The sequence below is a fragment of the Octopus bimaculoides genome, chromosome 6, assembly GCF_046866305.1.
Source record: "Octopus bimaculoides isolate indiv1 chromosome 6, ASM4686630v1, whole genome shotgun sequence".
Classification (NCBI taxonomy): Eukaryota; Metazoa; Mollusca; class Cephalopoda; order Octopoda; family Octopodidae; genus Octopus; species Octopus bimaculoides.
The window spans coordinates 48,381,251-48,394,061 of NC_142933.1; the positions used below are offsets into that span (position 1 = coordinate 48,381,251).

The 12,811-nt window shown below is 35.7% G+C and overlaps 1 protein-coding gene and 1 long non-coding RNA gene across 2 annotated transcripts in view; one reads left to right on the top strand and one right to left on the bottom strand.

Annotated features, from left to right (window-relative positions):
• The window catches only part of LOC106873390 (prostaglandin reductase-3), a 112,677-nt gene extending 106,147 nt beyond the window's left edge, over positions 1–6,530 (bottom strand). Inside the window, exon 1 of the mRNA XM_052968857.2 lies at positions 5,124–6,530. The gene's annotated coding sequence lies outside the window, so the exon portion shown is untranslated. The remainder of the gene's footprint in view (positions 1–5,123) is intronic.
• LOC128248149 (uncharacterized) overlaps positions 1–12,811 on the top strand; it is a 41,337-nt gene that overhangs the window by 160 nt on the left and 28,366 nt on the right. Inside the window, exon 1 of the long non-coding RNA XR_016242253.1 lies at positions 1–3,939. This exon is cut by the window's left edge and continues 160 nt beyond it. This is a non-coding gene — a long non-coding RNA (uncharacterized LOC128248149). The remainder of the gene's footprint in view (positions 3,940–12,811) is intronic.

Here is a 12,811-nt window from a genome sequence, read left to right on the forward strand (position 1 = left end):
GTCACCAACGAGTGTCAAATTAATCTCAGAACTTGAGGCAATCCAACGAAACTACATGAAGAAGACAGCCTCTATGCAGCATATAAGCTATTGGGAAAGACTCAAGAGATTAAGACTCTATTCCTCAAATCCATTCACAGAGCTTTGGTCAGCCCAAGGCTATAGGAGAATATACTGAATCTGGAACCATATAGTTGCAAAGCAAACTTCTTACCACTCAGCTATGCCTGCACCTATGTGTGTTTTTTGAAATTGTCATATATTTTTTGTATTAGGCTTGTGAACAGTTTCGGTGATTTCACTTCAAATGCTACTGGAAATATGTAATCTAGTGCTATCTGTTACATGGTAGGAGTTATTGGTGACTAAACCAGCATCTGCTCCAGGTTAGCTTTGTGAAGAGGGTTGTAAGAATCTCATCAGGACAAAAACAAGACCTATCAATAGGACAAATGTAGTATAGGGCTAAAATTAACCTAAGCAATTGTGCAAGGGAACATAGATATATTCAAGATGGTGAAGGAGCAAATTATAAAACCACTTTGGGAATGATGTAACCTTAGTTCTTATCAGAACATTTGTCTGGGAGAGGAATGTATAAGGCCCTTTAGCTGTTGTGTTGGAGTCCTGTCTGATATGCCCAGCTGCTTTGCATGTAAGCCCAGAGAGAATAAGGTTTAGGGAGTGTACTCTGAAAGAAAAACAAACTAGCAGTTATCTTTAACCCTTTGACTGTGAAATTAAATTTCATGATTATTTCAGTGATTATGTTAAATATCTACCAAACTACAGAATAGTTATTTTCTGCAGGTCATCTTGTCTCAATAAACTTCACATATCAACAAAAAGTAGTTTCAAAGATGACATTTTTCAACAAAAGAGAGATTGGTATATAAAACTACAGTTAAGAGTAATGAAATTTTGAGTGGATGTATCTGATTTCCACATTAAATGGGTTTCAGGTAGTTTCCAAAAAACTAAATTTCCAGTAGCTTGGATAGATTTATCTCCTTCACAGTAAAGATAGAGATATTGGGAAATGTGTAACCCCAATATTTCTATAAATTTTCATAGTACAAACATCCTCTCTTGCTACATAGATCTCAGGAGTGGTTTATCATCATTGCAGTGGTTACAGTATCATACATATCTACGATAATGAACTACTACTATTACTTCCACAGTTTTCTCACTCATAACAATACAAGTGTAACATTGGTTGGTAGCAATTGCAATTCTCTATTCATCCACACAGAAATATTCCCCAAAAGAAAGAACAATTAAGTGAGCTAAAAAAGGAACACATGCAAATTATGCTCACCAAATCACACTGACCTGGCCTCACTCAGGCTTAATTTTCCCACTCACTACCATTTAAACACCACATCAAAGATGGCCTCTGATTTTTATCAATGATGCAACTGTTGAGGACCTCTTTTTTCTCCACCTTTTCATTTCAACACCCACCCCATCTTTTGGATTTCATCAATTGGTTCGACTTACTGAATTTTTTTAGCCTCATGATGCCAGCTCATTTACACCAGCTCGACTCTGCTTCATTTTACAGCACTGAACTACACTCATGTTACAGCATCTCTCTTTGCTCCCTGTGTCTCTGATGTAAAAGCTTCGGCTTGTAGAATTGCATCAGATACAGCAAGTACTGCTGTAATTTCTACTCTTACTCAGCTGCCGTTTTAACACTTTCAGGCATCTTGCATCCTTCAAACTATCTTTATATGAACTGATCCCTTACTGCCTTTTTACTGTCTAACATCTTTATTCTTTCGCTTTTCAGGACACATTCTGACATTTTTGCTTGACTTAAATTGTTGTTTGCATGCCTCTTTGCTTCTTGCTTTCACGTTGCTTTCTTTTTACCTTTTCATGTATGTTTTGTGTTGTCAAACCCTCTGGCAGATTCTGCCCTTCTGCACACTGCCTCAGTTTTGCACCGACTGGCACATCCTGCACACTGCCTTAGTCTTGTATCACAGATACTGTACATAAACCTGAATGCTGTTACATCATTTTTGCTTGTCCAGGAATTTTATTTGCATGAATTTTCACTTGTTTGTATCAACTTTCAGTGTGCGGAGAGGTACTGTAGACTCCCAGGAGGGATTTATTTTGTCATGGCAAAGTAACACACCATGCTACGTCCACTTTGAACCATTAAAGCTGGCTGTGGAAGAATAGATGTAGCGGTTTCCACCCTGAGTATCGTGTGCTTTTTGGAAGAGCTAGTCAGCTGCAGCTCAGCTAGCGTAACACAAGCATGACTCTAAAATCAACTGTGCTATGCAACTCCTGGAATCATTTAAGCCACGAAGGGCCATCCTTTAGTAAACTTGTTGAAACTCTTTTTGTCATCAAAATTGTACATTCTGTTCCCACACATTTTATTCAACATTTACTTAAAAATTGTAATATCACTTACTACTGCTTGTACGAGAGGATTACCTCACCTGAAATAAAGTTTGTTGAGTTCGTTCATATATTCGCCCTCTGACTTTCCTTCGACATTCTAAGCAAAACTCACAACAGAACACTCCAGACAAATCACTACATTGGTGACACGCACTACATATTCTTGTATTCTCTGTAGGATTTTTAAAGGGTGGCTTTGAAAATCTGCTTATTCGTTTGTGAAAAGGTACACTGCAATGTTGTATGCCATAACATATGACTAAAAGGATTATTGACAGGAAGGACATCCAGCTGTAAAACTCTCTCTCAGAAAACTTGTTCAAATCATGCCAACATAGAAATGGGGACGTAAAATGATGATAATGTGAATGACTCACCATACTTTAAAATACACCAGAATTAACAGATATTAATGACTTGTAGGGGCGCGGTATTTCGTTATGCAACCATCATATATTATAAAGCATATTAAACGTTTTTTTATAAGTCAATACCGTGTTCTACTGTGTTAGTAGTGCGCTTTATATCACTTCTCAAGGTTATCTCTAGTGGAGGAGCAATGGCCCAGTGGTTAGAGCAGCGGACTCGCGGTTGTAGGATCGCGGTTTTGATTCCCAGACCGGGCGTTGTGAGTGTTTATTGAGTTCCATAAGGCTCCAGGAGGGGATGGTGGCGAACCCTGCTGTACTCTTTCACCACAACTTTCTCTCACTCTTTCTTCCTGTTTCTGTTGTGCCTGTATTTCAAAGGGCCAGCCTTGTCACACTCTGTGTCACGCTGAATTTCTCTGAGAACTACGTTACGGGTACACGTGTCTGTGGACTGCTCAACCACTTGCACGTTAATTTCACGAGCAGGCTGTTCCGTTGATCGGATCAACTGGAACCCTCATCGTCGTAACAGATGGAGTGCCAACCACCACACTAAGGTTATTTCTATAGATATTTTAACATAAAGCAATGTGTTTGTGGATGATTAAGGGGTTAGATGGATGCTGAAGAAGGAGCAAATACTCCTGAAATATGGCATATACGCCTGTTACCCTCTTTTCATCTTCGATCTCTTTGTTTCTTTACATCTGATGTCTCGAATACGTAAAGTCGTAACAAAAATCAGTGCTGGCTATAATTTGTATGGGATATCTGTAGGGATGACCATAACACTAATTAACAGAATGACCTAACAAAATTTATAATCTATGAGATAGACGGAAGTGTGGAATTAACCAAAATGTTCCCAAACTAAATACAACTGAAGGTGAGAAAAGGATATTGGTATCAAGGGAAACAACTTTGCTAGGCCTGAAATTCGGTTAGTGAGGGATTACTAATATAAATAATCTATCTGTGGCAAGGTGCGACAAGGTAAAAATAACTGAAAAGAGATGAGTCATATGTATTAAAGAAAGTGATTTTTTTATATAAACTATTCTCATGACAGGTGCCATGAAGAAAGTCGGAATAACAGGTCTAATTGGTTGGACTTGGAGTGTATGTCTGCATCCAGAACGTAATTTCTTGCATGATTTATCATTCATTTCTTCAATGAACTCATCTCTTCTAAATTTTCCGATTTTTATTTAAACTGTTTTTGTTAGATTGTTCGGGAGCAGGATTGTTATTCTGTCCACATAAAGCACCGCTAGTTGTCTTGGAATTCATTTTTACTGGTGATAAATAAGACTGCACGTCGTGAACAACTTTCCAATTAAAATATGCACGTTATATGGTGTAAATGTTTCTTCTGATCTTCTAGTGTATTTGCTTTGCATCAGATATCAACCACTTTCGAAGACATCCACTTCTCAATGCAACATACTATTGTTATCGATCAGATACTACTCATATCTCTTATGTTGGTTTAGCACTTAAAATGTTTGTTTATAGTTTGAATTTCAGAGCTATTTCTAGCTGGGTTTATAGAATCTATGATCGTTGTTTTTGAAGGTATGCATCTAGGATTTATACACATATTGTTGGTGGCCCTTAAAATTGTTTGTGGTCGGTTGTTTAAAGAATATTTTTACATCTGAACCTGTGTACAAGTGGGTTAAATCGAATGCTTCTAATTGTTTAGCAAAAACTTCGGGCCTGTTTTGAGGAATCTGATTTTTAGTTATCAAATTAAATTTCCAACCGATTTATATATGGGGACTCTTTTCTAAGCACATATATGCATATAAACAGACCTGACCTCTACTAACTGCAACAATTACTCTCCAACACTGCAGTGTATTTTTTTAATGAGATTAGATTTGCCGCAATAGCAAATTGATTAATTTCGTCGGCAAAATTCCACTTTCCATTAACATAATTATTTTTGTATTTAATTCATAAAACATCAGAAATAAATAACAACACTAACATTTCATCCGATTTTGATTCAAAGAGAGAAAAAAAAACATTAGTTTTCAAAAGAAAAATATTAACATGTAAAAGAAAAATTCCATGATGAAATTAAGTTTACTTTCAGGCTCTCGCTCTCCAGCTATCAAAGAATCGATATGAGCAGAAACATAAATAAATAGAAACAAAAACAATATGCACTTAATAATAAGTGAAGAGACTAGTGTTACCAGAATGTCTATAATGAGTTAAGTTTCTAACAGTCACTTGAACTCTTGGCACAAATAGAATGTTTAGAGAAAGTTGAAGGCAGGGAACATAAAACAATATGAAAATTATTGGCCTTACCTCAAGGAATAAGCGAGTTTTAAATAAGTGGGTTGTAAATATTCACTTGTAATCCAAGCGCGAAGAAAGAATAACAAAATGATGTGATATTATTTGAACTGGAATATTAAGTGTCCTTTCAGGATATAATGAGGGGGAAATTTATATCAAATGTTACTTGAATATTTGCCCAGTATGTTTACTTTGAATATAAAGCACTAATAGGTAAAATAATTTAAAACTTGATCTTAGCAGTATATGACGAGTGACCCAACTTTTGACACTGATACTTGAAGTAAAACTTGTTCTATGAGATTTTTTTTTTTTTTCTCAATAATTTGTTGTTATAATGTAGAATGCTATCAGCAACAATCTACCACAAACTTATTTGCACAATGAAATCCCCTAAATTATTTTTATATTCTTCCATTATTTCTGAATATTACAACTTTTTTCATCTTTTGAAATTTTAAGAAAATGTTTGCAAATTTGTGTACTATATACACTGGAATTTATACGATTATATAACGGGGAAAAAAATTTTTTTTTTAAATCCTCCCACCACCCATAAATTCTAAAACTTCCACTCTTTTCCGAATTTTTTTCTAAATCAGTTTAAAATACGGAAATTTTTTTTACTTATATCCAACCAACGGACCACCCTCGGGTGCATCATCGTTGCATTAAATGTATTTATGGGGAGAAAAACATTCTTTCCTACTCCAGGCACAAGCCTCGAAATTTTGGGGGAGGGTGCCTGTCGATTAGATCGGCTCAGTACGCAACTGGTACTTAATTTATCAACCCCGAAAGGATGAAAGGCAAAGTCGACCTCGACGGAATTTGTACTCAGAACATAAAGACAGACGAAATATTGCTAAGCATTTCGCCCGGCGTGCTAACGTTTCTGCAGGTCACCGCCTTTGTGGGGAGAATCAGATGGTCGTATGATATGCAAAAAACAACAGCTAAATCGCCCTTAAATCACATACAAAAGAAAGAAAAGAATTTCTTTTTCATAATCGTATAAATTCCCGTTTTCTGAAAATTCTAAAAGATAAAAAAGTTATGAGGGATTATATAGGGCTCTTAAATCCTATGTATTCTACCAAGTTGTGTTCATGTCACATTTAGATCTAACCTTTCGATAATCGAATATTGAGCGGTTGGAGTGTCAGATTTTTGACACCTTTGAAGTCCTAATTCGTTGATGTATGAAAGGTGCCGGCTAATCCATTGTTCTCACCTTCACAACTGCTGTAATGACATGACTGTTTTCAGGAGTCTCAAAACTTTTTTTTTAGAGGGAAACATCTGTTTCCCCTGATACAATATTATAATTGAGGAAGTGTGCGTGTCTATACTTTGATTATCTAATAACTAATTTCCCCATTTATTTTGCCTTTTTCTTACTGTTTACTCTTGTAAACTATTGTTTTTCGCTAAATTTTAACTTCACTTATGTATATATGGCTAAAAGGTGAAAGTCTTTTTTTTTATATACATAAAACAACGAACATTGACTTAAGAAAAGACTCAATATATGAAAAGTCCCTTAAGACGGCAAGCTGACAGAATCGTTAGCATGCTGGACAAAATGCTGAGAGGCATTTCGACTGTCTTTACGTTTTGAGTTCAAATTCTGCCGAGATCAACTTTGTCTTTCATCCTTTCAGGGAGCAAATGGAATCGATGTAATTGACTCACCCTCTCTCCAGAAATTGCTGACCTTGTGCCAAAATTCGACTCCTCTAGATACAACAGCACTTTGTACCATAATCTGTTTTGGTTCTTTTTGATTTGTCACTCTTCTTAAAACTTTCTAAACAGATGTCAATTACAAAAAGCTGAACCATTTTTTGAAGAAATTAATAATTCGTTCTTCTATAGGCCAAAGCCTAAAGTTTTGTGGAGAAGGGTAAGTCAATTACATCGCCTCAAGTGTTCAGCTGGTATTTATTTTATCAACCCCGGAGAGCCGGAAGAAATGCCACAGATCTTTTCTTCAATTTCTTCAATTTTTGTTCTAATCGATTTCATATTTGGCATATTGGTGTAGTTTTGAAAAGTAATCATTGACATGAAGTTCATTTTTGCCATAAATCAATAAATAGCAAGTTAATAGCTTTTAAAGTTTGCAAGCTAGACATATAGATGCCTGTTTCCATAGTAACAAGCCAAGCAGTTAAAAAATTGCTTCCTCACATAGTCATTTTTCACTTATTAAATGGTGGTCATGAGAAAATTCCAAAAGATAAAAAAAAGTTACGGCATGTGTAAAGCAGAATTCCACCAATATTTCATTTGTTTACAGTTAACAACACGGGCTGTCATGCACAAAATGATAGCTTCCAAATCCTGTTTTCTGGCTGGGTAAAAATTATCAAACATAAAACCTCTATAACCTTTTTTAAAAAAATTTCTGGAAAAAGTGAATTAGCCCCTGAGATTCAGTGTGAAAATTTACATTAATACACCAAATCTTAAAATTTTCACTAAACTTTAAAATTTCCACAGGTGCAGCCAAACAAAAGATCTAATGCTGCTAAGCATTTTGTCCAACTCACTAACAATTCTACCAACTTGTCACCTCTATAGAAATTTTTATAAATAACGTTTAAAAACTAAAAATTTTTGTAACTTTAACCAATAAGATTTATCCATTCTCAACATCTCATCCATCAGTTGATGTTATTTGTATGTCTCCTTAGCAAATGATTGAAACCATCTTGGAATTAGGGATCAAAGTTTAGGATTAGGTTTTAGTGTTAGAGTTTAGGTTAAGGTTAAGGTTTATATTGCATCACAAAATTCCATTGCAAACATTAATTTGTTGTTCTCTTTCATTAAATATTTTCATTGTTCTGTTAATTTCTCAAAAATTGTAATTTGTAATGATTGTCATAGTTGTCTTTCAAAAATGAAAGCAAAACACATGAACAAAAAACAATGGATCTGATTGACTAAAATTTCTAAACATTTCAGTCTTTAAAGGTTTCTTATTGTGATGTTGTGAACTGGGCTAGCTGGTGGTGGCAGTAAGTTGGGATGGTGTATTGAGAGGTAATTAGTGGTATGTGCCTTTTTCACTAGAAGGTGTCACTTTGCATGTGGGAACCCACAAGAAAGGAGTAAAGCTTGATTCCTCTGCAGCCATTTGTTGATGCACATTCTGCATCTTCACAGTGAGACCCAGAACCTTCTTTCTTCTGTATGAGCACCCTGGAGAATTGGTGTAGAAGGTTTGTGGCTTAGGAAAGCATGCAAGCATTTTCTATTGTTCGCTTGCAACCTTTTTCAGCTCATAACTGGAAAAATTATGTCAAATAAGGTAAAAATAAATGGTTAAGTAAAAAGGTAGTTTAGTGGCAAGGCAAATGTGATTGTATGAGTGAAGAAGATGAGGCTGGTTGTGAAGTTGCAGGGGATTTGTGATGTAGCAAGCTTTATGCTGTTGTATCAAGAGGGGTCAGTGTTGGCTCTATATCTAGAGATCAATGGAGAAGCCCAGCTCAATACAGAAGCAAACTAAAAGAGATTTTTAGAGAGAGAGCATTTGAACCCTATAGTAGGCTAAGGAGGGAAAATTTACAGAGCCGAGGTGGATATGTAGTGAAACTACCTATCGTCACTAGATACAAAACTACTATCGCCATTACATACAATCTTCTCATTTAAATATAAATAAATGCGAGCGTAGTAGAGAACCCATTCCTTATCATCACGTGACTGATTATTATTCGAATCGGCAACTTCTTCGAACCTTTCCCGCCAGAACGCAAACTGACCAATCACGGCCCCTAATAAGGTCACGTGATAGAGTAAAATTCTGAAGCCATTGGGAGCCCATAGTTTGTTATAAATAGCTTTAACTCATACCCAATAATTTGTCTCGGTCCAGTTTCTCTTTGAGAACTGTTCCGTGTACCACACGACAACAGCAGCAGCAGCCAGCGACCACTTCAGCAGCTTCGTCCAGCCAACGATGACCACCGCCGTCGCCATATCAGCAATACGAGTCTACGACTACTAACCAGCACCATCGTCATGACCAAGCAGCCTCTACACCACCAGCGTCAACACGACTTACTATGTACACCAAACCAAACCTCCGCGGCACATCTCTCACTTCGATTCTGTTAGGTGACTCAGCTTCACCACGATAAATAAACAGACAAGAGTTCTTAAACAGACAAGAAATTCTCAGCCAGCGACGAACATCTGTATAACAAGAATCACGGCCCGGCATCGATGCCACGACATCCCAACTAGTGATCAGCTCTGCCACACTCAGCCAACTCACTTTCACATACAGAACTTTTCCTATAGTGTACTAAAGATCTGGTATAATTGTTCACGTGTTATTGACTCTCTTTTTCTCTGCTGTAATATTTCTCATACACACATGTATCACTCACATACACACTTTTCTTTGTATGACGGCCTGTCTTTGATTATGTTATTATATGTCGCATTCACACTCTCACACAGACATACATTTTTAACGCTACAATAAATATCTCTGTTATTCATCTTATACGGTTGTGGTCTTTCATTACTGGTCATCTATGTTATCGTCGCATAACATATTATGTATATCATCCATTGATATATATATTTGTATGTTCAACCGTGTGACACGTTTAAATAAAAGGAGTCCTCTGTTTTTCCATTCGTCACCATTTCTCCTTTTATGAGTTCGCACGGTCGTCCCTTACAGATATGTTTGCTAATGAGGTCAGGAGGTTGGCAGGACTAGTTGGATATACAAGACCAGAAATAGAAAGGACAGTCAAGCTAGTGTCTGTAACTGATTTCCCTGACCACATATCAGTAAGGCTGCAGCATTGGATAGCAAATCTTCCATAGCTATAGGAGATTTGGGATCCAGAGCTTAGAGTGTTAATAGTGAACAAAACGCAAAACCGTATGACAGTGTTTACAATGAGACAGCCAGCAGTGAAGGATCAGTAGAGAGGATTAGGCAGATTCAAGCATTTAAGAAGTAGTGTTTCAGTTGTCACAAGTTATATATGGTCAGAGCCCAAACCAGAATTGATTTGCTATTGATGTGACCAGGCTAGTCATAAAGTAAGCCATTGTTAACTGAATAGAGGCATTCATTTGCTATCTGTGGTGAAAGTTTTGATAGGAGAAAGCAAGGCAAGAATCCTGGTTGATGTGAGTTAAACAATTATCTTATTGACTTCAAAACTGACAGATAGCTAGTGGAATGTTGAACAGTATAAGTGCAGTTGATGAGAGGAAGGTTTGATGTAAGGGTTCAAGTACTGTGAAGTTGATAGTCAACGTGATCATGATTGCATTGTCAAAGGAATTGATGTAGTGATGAGGATGGATATGATTGACCAGGTCAGAGACATTCTGGTCAATGAAGACCAGAGTAGAATTTCTAGAGATACAACATGCCGTATGTATATTGCAGAAGAATGAGAACTACAGAATTGTCATAATAAGCTCTGGAGAGGTGGATGTTCCTTGTAAAATTGAGAACAAGGACTTCTATGCAGCATTTTACAGCAGGCAATGGACAGTTGGTCATATCATTGAAAGGTGTTTTTCAAGTTTCATGAAAGCAATGAAAGTCTGGTATGAAGTATCTCAGTTTCTTGTGGAAGAGTTCTGTGTGTGGAACTACACAGAATGATGAGTGTATCATCTGCATAGTAGTAAAGCATTGTAAAGCATTGAAGCATTGAAGCAAATAAATCATTAATGTACAGAAGAATGAATGCAAGAGTCTAAAACTGAACAGATAGGATGTGGGTCAGAGAGAGTCTCATCACTACATACTTTAATGGAGTAATATAACAAGAAACTTTTGATTCATGAATTCAGAAAAAAGATGAAGAACAAGTTGATTAGCTGGGAAATTCACATGCCAGACATATTAAAGACCTAACCAATTTGAATTACTTTTTCCTATTTGTCTGATCGATGGTTGTATGTAAATGTTTTAGTTGAAGTCGTTGAGAATGGAAAGCAACTCAAGATTATCCAGGAGCTGCTTATTTTGTAGGCTAGATGATGATAGGATAATAAGTAGCAGGATCAGAGTGAGACTACAAAATAGACGATTCAGTTAGAAATGAGGCAAACTATCACATGTAGCACAGATTGGAATAGATGATGGTAAAGATAAAAAGATTGAAAAATTTATTAAGGGTAGGAGAAATTAAAGAAGGACAGTTTGAGAGGTGATTATGCTGTGTGTACAGTGTGGAGTAAGAAGCAAATTGAGTGACAAATACAATGATTATTTGTGGAAGAACTACTTACAGAACCACCTTAGTTGAGGAGAGACATGAAGAATCATCCTTAAGATATGATCGTAATATATTTTTTGTAAATATAAGGATTGTGATTCTACACTGTCAATGATTGTTTAATCGTTTCATTTGATGTCTTAACTTTTCTGATACACTTACATTCCAACTTTTTTAATACTGGTTTCAAATTTTGGCACAAGGCCAGTAATTTTGGGGGAGGGAGTAAGTCAATTACATCAACCCCAGTGCTCAACTGGTACTTATTTTATTACTCCAAAAGGATTTGAACTCAGAACTTAAAAACAGATGAAATGCTGTGAAACATTTTGCCCATCATATTAACAATTCTGCCAGCTCACTGCCTTGAGCTTTCTTAATATTCAGACCATTTTTTAAACTTTTTCTTATTTTTCAGTATTTAATAAATTTACTTTAAGATTTGATAGACAGTCTATCATCTTGTGAACTTTCTTGATGACTTCTGTCTTAATGTTCAGCAAAACAATCATATTTTTCTCTTCTTAACATATTTCTTCACCATATTATTGGTATATCCATATTTTTTTTGCTGTTTGGTGCACTTATTTTTGTTTTATTGTTATTTTACCTTCAACATTTTCGTTTTCACATGGTCCTTGATTTTTTTCTCTCTTTCCCTCTTTAACTATTTTCCTGAAGCTTTAATCCTGAGCACTGCCATATTCTCAGCAATACTATAACCATTGTAAATAGATTCATTTTCCTTCTCAGATATTGTGCTTTCTAACAGTTTCATATTATACTACAGTAATTTCAATCTGATTGTAACCTTTATTACTTTGTACACTTGTAATCTTTCAGATTTTGTCAAATTGTCTCTATTTGAATGTAAGTAATGCACCTTGATTCTAATTTGCTGGGCTTAAATTTGTTACTTATCAATGGTTGATCTGATTTCTTTTCCCCTGCGAATATATTTATGAAGGAAGAGTGTCTATGTGGAGGATAATTTAAATATTTCATGCATTTCAACAAGCCTCTTCTCCATTTTTTTTTTCTGTATCATGATATCATTTAATATTAAATTTGATTAAGAACCTCAGATTTGAAAGATCTTTGGTTCATTTTGGCTGAAATATTTCAACTAAAATAAAATCTTATAAGCACCTTTTGAACCAGTGATAGTAACTTAATATCTGCAACAAACTGCAAAGAGATAACATATTATCTCCTCAGTGTTCAAATTTTCTCCAAAAATCAATAACATGAAGAACAAATAAGATCAAGAGCAGAAACTAATCAAATTTATCACAGATTCTCAAGTTTAGTATAGGCAAGTAATGTTGAAAGATTCTAAGAAATTTATTCAGATATTCTTGCTACCTTCCTTTATGTATACAGTTGCTACACCTTATTGGTTGCAATAATCGATATATTGAA